The sequence below is a fragment of the Alligator mississippiensis genome, chromosome 4, assembly GCF_030867095.1.
Source record: "Alligator mississippiensis isolate rAllMis1 chromosome 4, rAllMis1, whole genome shotgun sequence".
In the NCBI taxonomy this organism is placed as follows: domain Eukaryota; kingdom Metazoa; phylum Chordata; order Crocodylia; family Alligatoridae; genus Alligator; species Alligator mississippiensis.
Genome location: NC_081827.1, coordinates 55198999 through 55211207, shown reverse-complemented (window position 1 = coordinate 55211207; position 12209 = coordinate 55198999). Strand labels below are relative to the sequence as shown.

The window sequence follows — 12209 nt, the reverse complement described above, 5'->3', positions numbered from 1 at the left end:
CAAAAAGGAAGTTGTAAAACTAGGGAGGTGGATCAGCTGGACCTTACGGCAAGTTAGCTGGCCATTTCTCTTCTTTGCAGGGCTCCTCCATCCCCATATCCTGCCCTTACGACTCCAGATGTTCTGGGTGCCACCCTCATCAAGGACCTTATATACGCACTTAGCCTAACACTCCAGTTCAGTCTCTTGTGCCTGAAACATCAGGCTGACCCAATGATAGGGCATATCCTCTCAAGGCTTCCACAGTCTGGTTAGCCACAACATTACTTAGTCCCTGGTTTCCTTGGATACCCCAGGCTCATCATAGGCAGACAGTTCATGAGTGGTTAGTCTCTCAGGACATCAGCCAGCACCATCAGTTGACTATCACAGTCCATGAGTGCCTCTTGCCCTCTCATCAGCTCCTTCCTCATAGGGAATCCCTTTGTTGCAGGGTCAACCCTTATCCATTCCCCTTTCTTTCTTCCCTTCTCCAGGTAATACTCCTGGAACAGCCCACTCACCACTAAGATCCTTGTTGGACTTCGAGGGACCCTCCCCCATCAAGTCTCACGTCAGGTAAGTCTGGTCCCTGTTCTCTCACTCATCATCATCTCAGTCAGTCACAGGAAACTCTGTAGTCACAGAAAACTTGCTTCCCTTCTCTGGGGGCTGCACAAAGCTGTCCTACCTTGCATTTAACTCTCCCAGATGACTGCCGCACCTATTGGTGTGACTTCTGGTCTCCTGTTTTTCCCTGCCGCAGCTGGCACCAATAATTAGAATTCTGGGCCTCTGGTGTGGCCTCTTGAAAGATCTGATCAAGTGTATTATATTATGCAGAGATTCCCCGCTCCATGGCAGCTGCTGGTCTTTGTCATTTGTGGAAGGGCATAACTGTTGCCCTTTCACAATTTAGCATGGAGCAGAGCAGATCTTGCACATTTTTCTGTGCTCATGGTACCCATCTCCACTGTGGTGCACAGACAACATCTCTTTAAGTTTAAAGGGGTATGGCAGATTCACTCCTAGGCTCAGAAATAAACACTGGGGACATATTTGCATGAGACACTGACTGCACAGTAGCCTGTTACTACTCTGCAGTAGTGTCACATGACATGAAGTGTGATGTGATGCTACTGTGCAGGAGTAACAAGCTACTGCATGGACAGTGTCACCTAAAAGCCATTCAGCATGGCTACTATGCAGTAACTCTGGTTACTGTGCAGCCATTTAATACTTGTATATGTGACCGGAGCTGCAGCAGCTGCCTACCCCTCTGCTGCCTTATGCTTAATTGTAAGGTGAAGGGCTTTTCCCTCCTGTGTTAAATGGGGGAAAAACTTCATTTTCTAATTGAGTAAATATGGTAGGTTGTGACTATAGCAATAGAATGTTAATATAATATACACGAAGCTGCCAGATGAGGAGAGAAAATTCATTCCCTCCAACTCCTTTTATATCTCATCTGTAAAGCCTGCTTATGTAAGTTTTATTTTTGGTGGAAGATGGGTACCATTTTTCTCATAGTCACTGAGACCCCAGTAAGTTATACTTAAGACGTGATTAACTAGTTAATCACATCTTAAGTAGTTCCCTGGCCACACATTAATGCAATTAATATCATGATAAAGCATAGACTAAGCCACAAAGTTACTATACAAGATATGTGTAACAGCTTTATGGATGGTTCCTATCATGCCATAAATTAAACGTGTAGCCAGGCTGATTGGAGCTCCCATCCTCAGGGGGCCCATCAGAGGCAAGGGCTCTCAGCAGCAGGGGTGCATCAACTCTGATGGGCCCCTGTTGCAGGCCACTAAGGTGTACCTGCTCCTTTAAGGGCATAACTGCCTAGAGAGAGTGCTCTACGAGCCAGGCAGAACCCCAACAGGTGCAGGTTCCATGGCAGCAGGCTAATGAGGGAATTAACCTGCACCTGCATCTGGGCAGCTGACCGAAAGAACGCAGAGCCCTGGGCACACACAGGCCCCAGGGTTGGGACTGGAGGCAGTCAGCTCTCTGGCAGCAGACAGGAGGGAAGGAGTTTGTGTACAAAACTCCACGGAGATGCTTGGCTGCCTGTCCAGCTGCTGGTAAGACTAATGGGCTCTAGGAGCTCCAAAAGGACCTGGACATAGGAGGCACACATTGCTGAAGGAAGAAACTGGCCCTCTTAAAGGTGCAGAGTGTGACCTCCAGTGTCATTGGTATTATTACTCGTATTATGTTATAGCCCAGGGGCTCATATTTATGTTGTTGTTTATATACTGGTGTACTGGGCTGAGGCTATTAGGGTGGGGGAGGACTCACTGGGGCATACTACTGTGTACAGCCCTGGCACCAGTGAGGGTGCACAGACAGGGGACAAGGGCACAGTGACAACAGGAGGCTGAGCTAGACTAAGGCCTCAGAAGGAGAATGTTTGAATACTATCTACGAGGCATGGGGTGTGGTAAAGGGGTGGTGTTGAAGTCACGTATCTAGCCCATAAGTCTGAGGGTGTCCCATGAGGCATCTATTTAGAGCAGGACCCAGAAAGGGGTCCAGGAACCCACAGGGTTCAGTGGGGTCCATCAGGACCATGACCAGGCATAAACTCGAGGGCAAACTCCCTATTTATTATTTATACCAGCAAGACATGGTAGGCAAGAAAAAGGGCCATAGGGTAGAATTGCCATGGTCACGGAGCCCGAGGGACATTGCGGACATCCCTGGGGTGGCTGTATGGTGATAGCCCCAAGGCTGAGAGCAGCAAGAGATGGAGGCTTTCAGCTTTGGGGCACAGCTGGAGTCAAGAGTTCCATTGCACCCATCACCTGTGAGCCCTGGCAGGTGATTCAGACTCCCAGGCATAGGGGAGCTTGCTACTTGGCCAGTGCAGGGGGATCAGATTCCATTGCACCATATCAGCTAGAGAGCTGAGGTTGTTCTCTTGTCTAGGTATGCCTTATATGTAAATCAGAGTACTGTAACTGGAAACATATTGAACAGTTTCATATTATTAAAGTATTGATTTATATTACTGAACATATGTTTTTATTGAGCAGAAATATCCATTTCTAAGAAATGCATTTATTTTTTATATTAGACTACTCTGTGGTGTACCAATTTAAATCAGTTAGATATCTCCATCCATACATTCATATACACATATATCGTTTTTGGAATTCAAACTCTCACACTTGGGTTTTAATGAAAAATAATACATGATTTTTACATTCTAAGTGTTTCAAAATGGCAATGTGACCTTTCCCACTATGCAATTTCTGAGAAATGATAGAAAAGTAATGACTTCATAGCATTTTAAAGCACCTAGTTATTAAGTCTGGAGGAAAAGCACCTCTATCAAAAAGATAGTAAAAGGATATAGTATTTTCTTTGACACGACATTTTGCTTAAAAACATGCCTCAAAGGAATCTAGGGCCAGTACTAACTTAATTGAAGACCTAAAAAGCACTCAGTTAATGATTATTTTAAAAAAATATGAAGAAATGCAAAACAGAACTATTATATAGATTTTCAAGTTATAGGTCACCAAAGATCTATATCAAAATTACTGTTGTGGTCAGCATAAACTTCATAATGCGTATAGATATTTTAACATGTTTTTAAATACAAAATCTTTAATATTTTCAAAGAGAATGAAGGAGATAGGGAAATGTGGTTTTTAATTAAATAGTTTATCAACATTGTTGGACTAAATTCAGCTCTTCTTGACGCACTTATTCAATGAACACGTAAATTTAAGAAAATATATTAATCCTTTTCAAGCTTGAGCTTTTATGAAATCACAAATTACTTTATTTTTATTATCATTATCTAAATTTCCTTTTCTCCCAAGGTCTAAACTGAGACTTTGCCCATTATCTCACCTTCTCAGTGGTAGTTAATTTTTCAGAGAGGGGCAACATGGCTTTAAGAATGTTTCTGTCTTTTTTTCCCCTTCCTCTGGTTTTCCTTTTTCTTTTTTCTTCCTTGTAGTTCAGCATATAAAATTGTGATTTGAGGAGATAATTTTGATGTACAAAGTTTGCAATGAGCACGGATCATTCAACTACTGTTGTAATTAGTATATTAAAGCACTACAGCACAGCAGGAGATGTTGTTATTATGCTATAATCGTACCTCTAGGGCATCATGAGGCAAAAGGCACAGCTGTTGTTTTAAAAATAAAAAAAAATTACAATGTGCACTTATTATATGAAGCTTCTATTGTGAGGAGTAATGGGAAACCCTTTTTTTCTGCAAGATGATAAAGTTGGCTATTTAGAATATATATTGATCAGCATCCTTGGATGAACTATGGGATTTACATACATTTATCTACTGTGTGGGAAGCTAAGAAACCAATGAGAAGCAATTTTCAGCTTAGGCAGTTGTGCACGTTGATTGAACAACACATTTTAAAATGTGATAAAGTAGCACCCAAATTGCACATTTGCTGTTCTTGCAGTTTTAGCATTGTGGCTCAAAGGATGCTTTACATAATGACACTGTGGTCATTCTTGATGTTATTATTCACAGTGTTATTAATCCTGTTGCTATGTCTTTATATTTCAAATGGATCATGTGCTTATTGATAAAAACTCCCTAAGCTCTGGAGAAAATGTCTATTCTTTCTTTATTAAATCAATACTAATGTTATTATTCAGAGTCTAGCTTGATTGTATGTAATCAAGCTAGACTGTGAATAATGAAGTGTGGCTGTGTGTGTATAGAAATCTACACTCAGAATACACTCCCCCCCCCCACACACACACATACACACGTATGTGTGTAAAGGGAAAAAGAATTAAAACTTCCTTTTTAGAGGTTGGCATTTATTATTAATACAGATTAATATAGCTCAACACAAGGCATAGTCTGTGTGAGTGTTGTGGAATACAAGAAAGCTACACAATGGGAATAGTCCTGAACCAGAAAGCAAAGTCCAAGAAAAAGGGTGTGACTAATTAAAATTTTGAGGTTGCTAAAAGTGACAAGTGAAGCAAACCCTCCCCCCAAAAAACCCCTCAAAAAACAAACAAACCCAAAACAACCACCCAAGCAAACAAACAGATGCTTATAGAAACTTCTATGAAACTTCTGTGCAATTTGAGTGTTCTCCATTTTAAATACAGGAAGTCTCTCTTAAATTGATCAAAATCTTATACAGAAGCTTTTAAAAAGAATGTGTATTCCACTAAGTAGTGCAGGGGCACAACCAGGTGCCCGGATTAAAGCAGAAGTGGCAATTTCCTGTTTGTGAGCATGAACACAAATGTCCAACTGCTAGCAGCTGCTGCTTTTCTTCACCCCTTTGCCCAAGTTGCCACCTCAGGCAGCTGTCCCTATCACCCCAGCCCCTCATTATGCCACTGACACTACCAGTCAGAGATGCTGTACATACCCTGCTCTTCCTCAGGCACAGTGAGTGAGTCAGATACCATCTCCTACCAGTAGTGGCCTTAGATGAAGGCAAACTGGGTGACTGTGTGGGGGCCCACATTTTTTGGGGGGGGGTGACATTTTTGCAATGAAGTGGCTCTATTTGCATTTTAATGCTCGACTATTTAATTCCCCCCCCCCCCAAATATTAGATACACGATACAACTGCGGTGGGTTTATATTTACCTGAGTACATACCTGTAAGGGGCCCCAAATGACTCTCTTGCCCAGTGCCCTAACAACCCTAAGGCCACCACTCTTCCTACTCTTTAGCTTGAGTCATGGAGATTCAAGCTTTTACCTCTGGAGACAGCCACTTTACCCCTAGTGCTTCTGCCAAGACTGCAACCATTATATGAAATGAAGCTTGTCCAGAATAGTCAATATCTGAGCCACCCTGAACATAACTGATCTTGCTTTCAAATACTTATGCAGCTTATGCAATTGTCTGGTTCTCCCAAAGGGCAGATACACTTTAAAACTTCTTAGAGATGCCCTTTGTTACTGTAAGGTGCCATAGCTTTGACCTTCAAACTTTATCTTGGTATTTCCTCCACCCCATTTGATTGTACAAAAGGGACCATAAGGCTCCAGAGAAAATACTCTTGATGAAATTGGTTCTCTTAGGGTACAACATGAATATTCCCACTAGGAGACTCCCTGCTGGAGATAGGTGTAGGCATGTCAAGGAAAGAGTCATTGGTGTGCTTTGTGCTCTTGCTATTCTAAGTTGCTGCAGTGGCCTATAGACTGCCCCTGAATGTGGCATGTACAAGTCATCTCCTCTAAATCTAATACCATTTGTTGCCTCAGACAGAATGGCCCCAACCACAGCTCTCTAGGTATAATATAGAGCAATGTGTGAACATGAAGATATGATTCATCCAGTAAAGAGGATATACGAATTATTCCTTTTGGTGCAGGAGTCAAAACACTCTGGGTCTTTTGAGGCAGGATTTCCTCCTGGTGTTCCTTCTGTCTCAATGCATTATATTGTCTCTGGCACAAGGCTTAGCCTAGAGGCCTAATCTAATCCATAGTGAGTATTAGCATTTTAAAAAATAACAACTAGAAGTAATAAATTGATTGCTGTAGTAAGGCATTATATTGTTCTGGAAAAGGAAGAGATAAAATAATTAAATTTGAGGGACTATAAGAATGTAATGAAAGAGATGATTATGCCTTTCAGTTGGTAATTAGTGTCACTGCTTATATATTAGTGCAAGGGTAGCCTTATTCTATAACTTCCCTAGCATAATAATATCACACCATAATTATGAAATGTCATTTCTGTAATTAGTATCTCCTTGTCCTTGAAAGCATAATGGAAATGCATTGTTTTAAGTGTCACCAGCTGTATGTTTTGCACAGTATAAATGAATAAATACACACTTTGAAAATTTGCATTTTCAGTTCTCTGAAAGGGAAAGGCTAATATCAGCCTTGGTATTACAAGGTGATCAGTGTAGGGCACACTTTTCTCCTCATAGATTCCTGCTAATTTCAGTTAGATATCATGAGTATGCCTGAGTCCACCCTCACAGACCACATCACAGGACAGGGATTATGGGCCTTAGGCCTTCTTCTCCTGAAGTAAATCGGATTTTCATATGTGGGTTCATTGGATTCTACGTCCTGGAATCCAATGAACAGCAGTGATATAATTTCTATATAGCACTATTGATACATCAAAGCCTACAATTTTACAGTGGTGTAATAAAAGGAAGAATTTGGTCCATAGTTCATATTCTTGATGGGATTAGTGGAAAATTGGAAGATTTGATACCCTCTCTCACCCTTCTTTAGGAGACTATCACAACCCCCCACCCAAAAATGCCCAAGACATGCAAAACAAAACCTCTTTTCAATATTACAGCAGTGGAATGTTTCTGACAATGTCTAATATCCAAATTACTGAAAGAAATAATTCTGTCAGATGTATAGAACATGTCTTTTTTTGCATTCTGCCAAGTGTTACATGTCACTAATGCTATTTTCAATAATAGTGACGTGAAAACTAACAGTTTTGGAAAGCTCTTGTTGTAATTTACTGATTTGGGGAAAATGGTATCAGGAACTTAAGATGGTACAACAATGTATTGTTGAATGGATACCATCTTGTATTAAGCAGCTAAGTACCGAGTATAAAGTTGTTTTACTACTCTATTTCATGGAGTCAGACCCTCAGCTTTTATATTCATTTCTTTCATAGTACAAATTCATACAAAATTAGTTGTCATGTACTGAGCTCCCAAGCTGCAAATGGAGAAAGGACCTTATTTACTAATTCACCATAAAATGAGATATGGTTCCTGTCATATATAATATATTGTATGTTCTGTAACACATTGATTATGTTTTCACTTAAAAATTTGAGCAGTCTTTTTGCTGGTAACACAATGATTCCCATGATAGATTTTTTCAGTTGGTTAAAGGGTTATTTTTATAACAAGGCCTCATGTTCATGTCATGCAGGCCAACACAGGGTGGTGGTGAATAGGGCAGTACAAAATGTCGCCAGCTGTTTCATTTCAATGCTGTTTTGACTAGTTTCGAGCTTGATACAGAGAAAATGAAACAAAGGACTTCAAAATAGCTTCAACACAAATTGAGGGCAGTCAAAACATTTCAAAACATTTCAAGTTTCAAAGCTCAAGTTGGACTTGCCTGCACAGAAACAGAAAGTAAGGAGAGGGAGGGGGAAGATGGGGGGAAGGACTGCTCTCATATTGACTGTGTAGCTGGCCAGTGACTGTGATCCTTCCCTGAGGTCCCTTCCAATCCCAGGGCTCTGGGGGAGGGATGGAAAAACAACATAAAAGGCAACATTATTTGAACTGGCCTGCTTTCTGCTTTGGGGGTCTGACAGTTACTGAGCTATCTTCTTCCAGAAGCTCAGCAGTGTTAGACAACAAAGGCTACTACTACTATTGATGTGTTTTCCTACTTGTTAGCCCAGCAAGTGGGATTCCACAATACCTTTTAATTCCTTTCTCCTTTTATTTTCTTATTATATTAATTGATTTATTCTTTTCAATTTCATAATTATATTGGATATTACACTATAGAAATATATAGGAAGGAATCTTTATATTTTTTATAAAAACAAGACAGTATGAAACACCATGAAGCATGGTAGAAAGGCAGCTGGCAAGCCTTCAGGGAGGGGTGGAAGAGGGGATAGAGGGAGAGGTGAAAGTCCCCCCACCAAACTGAGACGGAGCCTCTTTCCTACAACTAGCAGGGATGAGGCTTGCACAAGCAGCAAGGAGAGGCGAGCACTGCTAGTGCCACTGTCTGTGTCTGAGTCTGCATTGCCTCCAAGAGCACCAGCAATAACCCCCCACCCCAGCACCATAACAATAAGCAGCAGCACCAGCACCAGCATGACGGTCTCCTCCACCCCCATTTCACTTCCCATTCTGAACCTTCCAGTGCCAGAGGAAGAGCTGGATTTGGATCTGAGTGACCTTGCAAGGGAAATTCTGGGGCAGGAGAGGGAATCATCTAAGTTTGTGCTCCACACCCCTCAGGTTTCCTGTAGAGCCAGGTCTTCTTCCCCAGAAGCCACTTCAGAGGAAGCTGAGGTAGACGTTGTGGTGGCAATTGGTTCAGATGAGTCCGCTCCTCCTGTTGCTGTGCCTCTGCCTGCTGAGGATGGGGAAAGTGCAGCATCCAGACATGTACCCTCACCCCAGAAGCAAGTGGGTAGTATGGTCTGGGATCATTTATAGCTGGCAGATGATCCCACATACACTATCTGCCTGTATTGCTGAGCCAAAACCAGCCAGGGCAAGGGAACAAGACACATGAGCACTACAGGGATGCTGATGCATCTCTGCAAGTATCACCCCCTTGCCCTTGCTCCTCATCAGCCTGGCACCAGTGGGAGTGTGCCAAAGGGAAGTCCCCCTCTCACTCCAAAGCCCCCATCCCCCCAAAGCAGAGGCAGGCCACCCTGGAACAGTGGGGAGAAAGGCAGACAGAAATGGGGGCACATTGCAAGCGTGAGCAAGATGACCCAGAGCATTGGGGTGATGCTTGCTGTCAATGACCAGCCCTTCTCCTTAGTTGAGTGGCCAGGGTTCAGGTGGCTCATGGCGCATGTGGCCCCATCATACCAAGTGCTCACATGCACCACCTTCAGCAGGACAATGGTGCCCTCCCTGTATGAGGCATGCAGGGAGTACTTGAGGGCAGAGCTGAACCAGACAGATCTGCAGGTGGCCTTACACTTCACCTCAGACATCTAGAGCACCTGGAGTGGAGATCACACCTACCTACCCCTCACAGGGTACTGGTGCAACTAGTCAGGCCATCAGTGGGCTCTCCTTCAAGCCAAGGTGATCAATGAGTCCCACGCAGCAATAGGGATCACGGGAGCATGAACCCCTTGGTACAGAGGTGGCTCATTGGGCAGGGTGAACTCATGGTCACCAAAAATGGGGTGAGTATGGTCAAGGTGATCCACCGTGTGGCACATAAGTTCCACCTCATTATCAGGGACACCTTGGAGAGGGGCAGGGTTTCCAGTAACAGTGCCAGTACCACCAGCAAGCTCATTTCCAAATGCAGGAAGGTGACAGGCTACTTACACTGAAGCATCAAACGGGGCAAGATGCTGAAGGAGAAACAGGCAGATCTGAACATCTTGCAGCACAAAATCATGCAGGATCTGGAGACTCATTGGAACTCCACATATCCGATGCTCAAGAAGCTGGTGGAGCAACAGAAGGCCATCCATGACATGGCCTTGCTTGGGGAGATTGGTATCAGTGGCCCCCTGAACAGAGCTGAGTGGGATACCATCTCCCAGATCTTGGTGGTCCTCAAGCCCTTCCTCAAGGCCACTGAGACCCTCAGTGCTGGTGATGCTTTCCTTAACCAGGTGATCCCTGTAGTTAGGGAACTTCAGAGCCAAATGAAGAGCTTCCAGGGGATCAGTGTTCCTGGCTGGGGCAAGCTACTATCACCAGATGTGCAGGTACTGGTGAGGTGGCTGAAGAAGGACATCAGGAAATGGCTTGATCCCTTGCAGTCCAGTATGGTCCACGTGCTGGCTGCCATGTGTGACCTGAGGGTGAAGGGCACCGTATGCAGCAGCCAAACCCTGGGTCAGTGGACGGAGGTGCTGGTAAAAAGAATCTGGAGGCAGAATGATGGAGGCGGGGGGACGTTTAAGAATGGGATCCACTGTCCAGCATGCCATCCACTAGCCAGTATCCTCCTCCACAACAGGTGCTGCCAATGTGGGCCAAAGGCATGGCTGCTATGTGTGACCTGAGGATGAAGGGCACCTTATACAGCAGGCAAACCCTGAATCAGTGACCCGAGGTGCTGGTAACTAAAGTCAGGGAGGCAGAATGGCGGAGGTGGGAGTACATGGAACAGGGAGATCCACTGTTCCATGCTACCAGGCCATCCACCAGCCAGTCTCCTCTTCCACCACAGCCACTGCCAATATGGGCCAAGGGCATGGCTTCTATGTTGGGGTCCAGAGCCACCAGACTCCACCATCAGGCAGGTAGTGATCACTTCTTGGTGGCTGCCTATCTTGCTGAGGACATGGAGCCACTGCTTTGTGACCCCTTGGCCTATTGGGCAAGCTGCAGCCAGAGATGGTTGAATCTGGCTATGGTTACCCATGAGCACCTGTCCTGTCCACTGACCAGTGTTCTAAGTGAGAGGGTGTTCAGCATTCCTCGGAATGTAGTGACACCCCACCAGATCCTGGTTTGGTAGAGGAGCTGGAGTTCCTGAAGGTGAACCTCTCACTGCTGGGGTTCCTGAAGCTCCAGGTGCAGACAGAGTGAATGCCACCCTCCTCACTCTGTCTGCACCTATTTCCTTTTTTTATTTTTTAAAATACAGTTAATGCCCCGCTCTCAGAGCTGGAGGGGGTACTCACTGCATTACCAGCAAACAGGGGAAGAACGTGTCCCTGCTGAGCTTCTGGGCCAGGATGAATTTGGTATGGGCTGGGGTTATGGAGATGGAGGAGGACCTAGGTCTTGGGCATTACCACTAAGACTTCACACTGCCAGGGTCAGGGAGGCCTGGTGGGCCTGGTGGGCCTGTTGGCAGTGTGGCAGTCCCAGGAAATGCCAGGACTGAGGATCCCCCTGGTGAAAAGTGGGGAGGAGGTGCCATAACCTCCAGCCACCACATGCATGCATACAGTCCTGGTTGGGGAAAACCCAGACCCGTTACTTATTTGACAGGCCTGAGGCTTGCTGGTTGCAGTCAAGTTGTGAGGCTCCAAGTGAGCTTAGCTTAGCTGCCTGGAATGCCAGCTTTTGGGTTGAAAAACCCTTTGTCAGGCTGAAGATGCACCTGCAGTTGGTGTGTGTGTGCTGTTCCTGGGTGGAAGGAATAGTACAGAAGCCAGAGGCTGGCATGCAATGAAGGCAAGAAAGTCAGTCAGTGAAAATGGAAATGGAGGCATCAGGGGGTGAGGGACAGGCTGGGGGGATGGGAAGGGTGCATAAAGGGGGATGTAGCAGTGCAGGTAAAAGTGGAGAGATACCTTGGGAGTCAGATATCTGGCAGGTTGTAGTGTGTCAGAATTCCAATGTCTATATTGAGTCCATCAGTTTCTGTACCTAGGACATTGATGAAGTGCAGCTCATAGGCTCAGCTGTGAAATTCTGGGCCTATGGAATTCTAACACACTACAACCTGCTGAACATCTGACTCCGCAGGTACCTGTCCACTTTTACCTGCACTACTACATCCCCCTCCCCCCCCCCCACCCCAGCCTGTCCCTCACCCCCTGATGCCTCCATTTCCATATTCACTG

General features: G+C 44.7%; 1 long non-coding RNA gene across 1 annotated transcript in view; it reads left to right on the top strand.

Moving 5' to 3' along the window:
- Positions 1-472: 472 nt before the first annotated feature.
- The window catches only part of LOC106739313 (uncharacterized), a 28801-nt gene continuing 17064 nt past the window's right edge, over positions 473-12209 (top strand). Inside the window, exon 1 of the long non-coding RNA XR_002091775.2 lies at positions 473-558. This is a non-coding gene — a long non-coding RNA (uncharacterized LOC106739313). The remainder of the gene's footprint in view (positions 559-12209) is intronic.